The sequence below is a fragment of the Hibiscus syriacus genome, unplaced genomic scaffold (genome assembly GCF_006381635.1).
Source record: "Hibiscus syriacus cultivar Baekdansim isolate YM2019G1 unplaced genomic scaffold, ASM638163v2 tig00110343_pilon, whole genome shotgun sequence".
NCBI classification, from domain to species: Eukaryota; Viridiplantae; Streptophyta; class Magnoliopsida; order Malvales; family Malvaceae; genus Hibiscus; species Hibiscus syriacus.
Genome location: NW_024062694.1, coordinates 132,730 through 139,211, shown reverse-complemented (window position 1 = coordinate 139,211; position 6,482 = coordinate 132,730).

Sequence of the window (6,482 nt, the reverse complement as noted above, 5' to 3'; positions counted from 1 at the left end):
ATGTGATTTATCCACAAACATCCTTTGAAGTGTGACCAATGGCATCAAGTTGAGAGCAGATCCATTATCAATCAATACTCCTAGTAAAACATGGCCATGACAATGCGTAGTAATATTCAAAGTTTTCGCTGATCCCATTTCACCTTCAGGTATTTCATTATCAGTGAATGTTATGTAGTTATCAGCAGCTATATGCCCCACAATCTTGTCAAGCTTTTTAGAGATATATCCTCAGGGATAAATGTCTGATTAAGCACTTTCATAAAGGCATTTCAATGTACTTCCGAATTCATCAACAAATCCAGAATTGAAATTCGTGCTTGATGCTTGTATAGCTGCTCAACTACACTATACTCGCTATGTTTCAAGAATTTCAAAAACTCTTGTGTTTGTGCTTCCGTTATTGGCTCATTAATTATTGGTGGGGGCTCATCATTAAATACCTTATGTGGTATCACTGCAACTTTTCCTTTTTCTTTTGCTTTTTCTGATGCATTCGAAGTTTCGGGAGAGTAACACCTCCCATTTCTTGTGAAAAATCCTACTTCACTCACTGTTTCAGATGTCAACTCCATTCCCTGTTCTTTCTTTTTTTCTTCTGCTTTTTTCAAAGAAACCTCCTACCATTGAAATATTGGCAGTATAATTCCAAGGTACCTTTCGGGTATCCTTATATAGAAATGGTAAAGGGGTTGTGATAACCACTTTTGGTTTTGCTGGTGCATGATTCACTGCATATAGTTTTACAGTGATAACCACGAGCTCACTTTTTCTATGCGTGGGTTTGGAATCTTTTGATGTGCAAACCTCATCTTCTCTTTTTCCTGGTTCTTCTTCAAATAATTCTATCTCTTTATCATTCATTAGCTTTTGTACTAATTCCCTAAATTCAAGGCACAATTAAATTTCGTGTCCCTTTTCCTAATGATATTCACAATAATCTCTACCTTTAGTAGGCTTTGGCTTGAACTCTTGCTGAATCATACCAGATTGGGAAAGCTGTTGAAATACCCAACCGAAGGGAGATTTAATTTCAGAAACATCAATCTTTGCTTTCCTTCTATCCTCTTCCTGTATTGCATTCACCCCTTTATCACCATGATTTGGTAGTGGATGATTTGATGTAACTGGTGAATTGAACTCCAATTTCCCAGCGTTAATCAAATTTTGCACTACCCTTTTAAAGGCTAAACAATTCTATATGGAATGACCAATAATTCCATCATGGTAATCACAATGTGCTTTTACATCATACCAATAAGGAAATGGTGGTTGCATAGGAGTCAAATGATAAGGACGTATTACATCTGCCATTAACAATGAATCATAGATCTCAGCATAGGGTATTGGTAATGGTGTAAAGGAAAACCTCTCACTCTCTTTGGGAGGTCCTCTAAATTCATTTTGATTAGTATTTATCTCTTTCTTCATAACCCTTGGCTGGGTTATCGTGACACTTTTCGTGGTATCCTTGTTATAAGCATTCACATTGTTAACTTTGCTTTCCTTCTTCCGATACATGGGCTTCTTAGAACTAGATCCCTCACCTACTTCGATCTTGCCACTTTTTATGACATTCTCAATGAGTTCTCCAGAAATGACCAAATCAGTAAAATCTCTGGTTGTATTTCCCATCAAATGGCCTAAGTATGGGGCCTTTAAAGTGTGTACAAACATTACAATGGCTTCCTTTTCTGACAATGGTGGCTGAACTTGTGCTGCTGTATCACACCATCTTTAGGCGTATTGTCTGAATGTCTCATTGTATTTTTTCTCTATATTTTGGAGAGTCCATCTATCAGGAACCATGTCAGTAACATGGTGATATTGCTCTAGAAATGCTTTTGTTAGATCTTTCCATGATCTAATATGAACTTTAGTCAATTGAGTATACCACTTGAGGGCTGGTCCTGTTAAACTGTCTTGAAAATAGTGAATCAATAATTTCTCATCTTTCACATGACCAGCCATTCTGCGACAAAACATGGTAATATGGGATGAATGGCATATAGTACCATCATATCTTTCAAATTCAGGAACTTTGAACTTAATAGGGAGGATTAAGTCTGAGACTAAACTCAACTTACTAGCGTCAAACCCATAGAATGATTCAGTTACCTTTATGAATTTTATTCTTTCTTCCAAGCTATTGATCTGTCGAGTCAACTTTTCATTGGCTTTTTATTTCTCTGCCAACTCATTCAGATCTGGAGTTAGATGCTCAACATTAAATTCTCCTATCTTCACATCTAACACAAGCGGATTTTTGTTTGAAGACGTAGGATCCATTTGTTAATTCTCATTAGGTTTGGTTTCTTGAAGTGTCGAAGTACGAGCATGGATGTGTACAAGTATGAAACTTGTAGGATATATAGGTTCTTGGTCAGAAGATACATGATTTTCATTACTCTTTCCAATAGTAGCTTGCTTCTTGAGCATATCCTTTATTTTTCTGCATCATATTTTCTTGTGAATTTGCAATACTGGCCTCAATCTTCTCTAATTTCATTCTCATTTCTGCTTGTTCTATATTATGTTGTTCCTCAAGACGGTCTATCCTATCTTTCATTCTCTTAGTCGCTTTCCTAGTACCGTAATGGTGTTGAGTTTCTTGTTTGGTCAGGATAGTTGCGATTGAAAATCTTTTTCATATTATTCTTTTGAATTTTAGTTAATGAATATTTATCTTAATGTGAAAAGAATAAATGCAATGTATAATAATGTATGCAAAATGAATGTATGCAAAAGGTATTGATCTCAAAAAGCTAACTGTCATAGAACAACTTTCATCGGCATACAAAAGTTTCCCATATAATAGTTCATAACTACAGATACGACATAGCTTTCCTATTAGCTCTATGATTTCAGTGATCAACCATGAGATCTTCTTTCCAAACTTAGAAGCTGGATCGACGTGATGCTCAATAACCTTTGCTTCAACAGCTAACTCCCCAATATACCTGGAAACTTCACTTATTTGTATCATGGCCTCGACTACCATGCTGCTTCTATCTTCACTTATTCCTTTATAGAAATCAGTCGAATTTTGCCATTGTTCATTAGTTCCTTGGAGAGTTTGCTCTAACTCAGTAATTCGTACTTGACAACTGTACAGATCTCGGATTTGCCTTCGTAGTGAAGCATTCTCCTCATAACTCTCCTTAAGATCACTAGGTCCTAGACAAACATTTTTTTGGAATAATGATTCTTCAAGTTGCAAGATGTAAGCATCATATTCTATGTTTTTATTTCGACACTGATCCAAATCTTCTTCCAGTTTTGTTTGTGCTTCTTGTGTTCTTTGATTAAGCTTCTGGATTTGCACATTCTTGTTTCTACATCGTTGCACCCAATTGTTGGTTATCTCTTGTCCTGCTTCGAGTTTGGTATTGAAGTTTTTTCTCTCCAAATTCCATTTTTTCCTTTCAACATCGAACTCTTCAGTTTTCTGTTTTCTATCCTCAAGTTCGGTAATCATATTATTCATTTCGGATTCAAATCCCTTGAACATGATGTTCTTCTCATCCTCAAATCCTTTGAGAATGCCATTCTTCATATATTCTAATTATTTGACTCGATCATTCTCTTTCTTCATTTCATTCATAATCTCGCGGCTTTCGGCTTTGTTCTTTATAATTTGCTTCCTCTTGTTGACCTCAAGTTCTTCCATTTTCTTCTTCCCTTTCTCTAGGCTCTTGAGTAAACGACCATTCTTTGCTTTCAAATCTTCGACTCGACATTTCTCAATGTTCAACTCTCTGGTCATTTGTGTTGTCGCTCTGCCTGACCCTGATGCTGTCCAGGACTTTTGCAGCTCATGGTAATTCTTTTTTAATGTTTTTAACTCACCATATACTTTTCTTTGTTTTTCCTTAGCATTGCACATTGTGCGGCATGAAAGTCAACGTCGACACCCCACATAGCTTTATCTCGTCGTATTTTCTCTAATTCTTTTGACCAACCCTATCTTTCTTCTTCAAACTCAACTCTTAGGATTTCTATCTCTGATGAGACTACCCGAATTCGATCTTCCATAGAGATATCCTCATTTTGGTCTAGTAAATGAATATTTTTATTTTTTTTTCTAATAGACCTCCATTCCTTGTAATCAGGGGTTAACATTACTTTCGATGCTTATGCTTGAATACAGAAAGTTGTTTTCGATGCTTTAACTGCCTCCAGTATGTTTCTTTTGTAATTGTTGCCATGAAATGCAAATTCGGACGAATGTAACCCAACAGTAACTGGAATAAATTGACGACCCTCATATTGTCTCATAACTATAAGTGGTGCATATCCAACTCCACCCCATAAGCCGAGCAGCATCACCCAGTTGTAGTCACCACATTTGTAAAGGAACTCACTTTGTATTTGCCAAGGGGCACGCCAAACGATGTAATTGCTTTGCATATTTCAAAGGGCATTCATCCACATGTCTTTCGTGACTTCTTTCGGCCATTCTTGCTCAAGAAATTCGTTTAAAGGTGAGTAGTATGTACTAAAGCGACGATATGAGACCTTTTATGTCCTCCAAAAATGGATATGGATCCAGACATATAACAGTTGTGCGCATCCAAAAAATCGTCCACCTCCCAGCCTTCTACAAGTGCTCAACGATCGAAAAGTCTCTACTAGAATTGTCGAAATAGGGTTGACCTTTTCTGTAGCTACTCGAATAAATCTACTACTGCAGCTTCAATATATCCCAATGTTTTCGGGAATATGACCATACCATATATACCCAAAGTAAAGAGATCAAATCGTACTTTATCATCTGGACGACTTTGAATAATTTCTTTGATATTGGTCCAAGAAATGCCTTCACCCTCGCCTTTTTGTTTTGTTCAGGTCAATACCTATTCCTCACGTACTCCTGCAATCTTCACCAATTTAACTCTGAAAGGTTGAGTTTTGATTGGCCTCGAATAAATTCAATTCTCCAAAGACCCTTCTATATGTAGCAAAGTCGTATATTCTTCAATAGTAGGAACCATGTCCTCTTTATTGAAAGTGAACCAATTATATCATGGATTCCAGAATTGAATTAAGGCTCGGAGCAATTCATCATCAACTTCAACATAAAGCAAATACGGAATGTCCCTGTAATACTAGTAAAACTATAGCTTTTTATTTGAATCCCAGTTCTCCCAAATGTCTCGCAGGTATTGAATATCATTCCATTTGAGAGAAACTGGAGCATAACTTGCTAAATCTGGTACATAATCATCTTGCAAATTGTGTCCCACCTGTCTTTACAATTCTTCAGACCACTGTCTTACTTCCGAGTTTGGAACTGTTTGATTCGAACACTTTTTATCCATTGATGAATGTTTTCTAATGAGACGATTAACTCGAAGATCAATACCTTCAATCCTGTATGATGCCATGCAAATAGCAAAAATAAAAAACATAAAATGAAATGAATTAGTTCAAATAATAAGGAAGGAAATTTTTAATTTAATAATAATGTCTACCCAAATATTTCTATTTAAACATGCTTTCTACATAGCATACTTTAATAATACTATAATCTCTAATTCACATAATTTATAAATTCACATGCATTTATTCAGAAGAGAAATAAATAAATAAATTAAAAGGCAAAAGTTAAAGTTTATTTCTCCTTTGTGTACACCTATTTTGGACAAAATTTCTGCATGTTTTCAGATCGAGAGGTTTTCTAGGGTTTACTATAGTAGGGTTATGGTTCTATGAGTAAAGGTACTCAAATTGTCCTTATTGATGTCCCCTTTGGCCGCCAAACCCTCAATCCTAGTCCATTACAAACTTAAGCGGATCAAGTTCAATTCGAGGGGACACATTTACCTATGCCTGACACGGAGAATAAATTCTCACGAAGACATAGAGCATATGAACCCCGAAAGCTACTTGATAGGTCTGACACGGAGAATAAATTCTCACGAAGATGTCGTTTTCACTCCCACTTAAAAGGGAAAAGAGTTAAAGTATAAAGCTTATGCTTATGCAATGCACGTGTTGTGTATGAGGAGAAATTTTCAAACCTTTGACAAATAACCAATAAAAAATGAAGTTAATATCTGAAAATCCATAAAAATAAAAAATATTAGTATATCAGGATATATAAAAATAATTTAAAAATAATAAATAATAAAGAATTTGAAAGAAAAGAATTATAAATTAAATAAATATGAATTCTCAATTTCTAATTGATAGAGACAATTTATAATTAATTTAGGTTTGACCACGTTCCCCAGCGGAGTCGCCAAGCTGTCGTAACCGGTTTTCGCCCGGGAACAAATTTTCTTGGCTGGAAAAACAATGTGAATAAATAAATGTGTTTTATTGAAAAATATGTTTTAGGAGTCGCCATCAACCTTTTGGGTTAGGTAGGTCAAATACCTAAAAATAATCTTTTAAAATAGTTTTTAAGAAAACATAATTTAAAAGATAAACATGTCTGCGTATAACAAAAAAATTATTCTTTTTAGTAATAAAAAGGG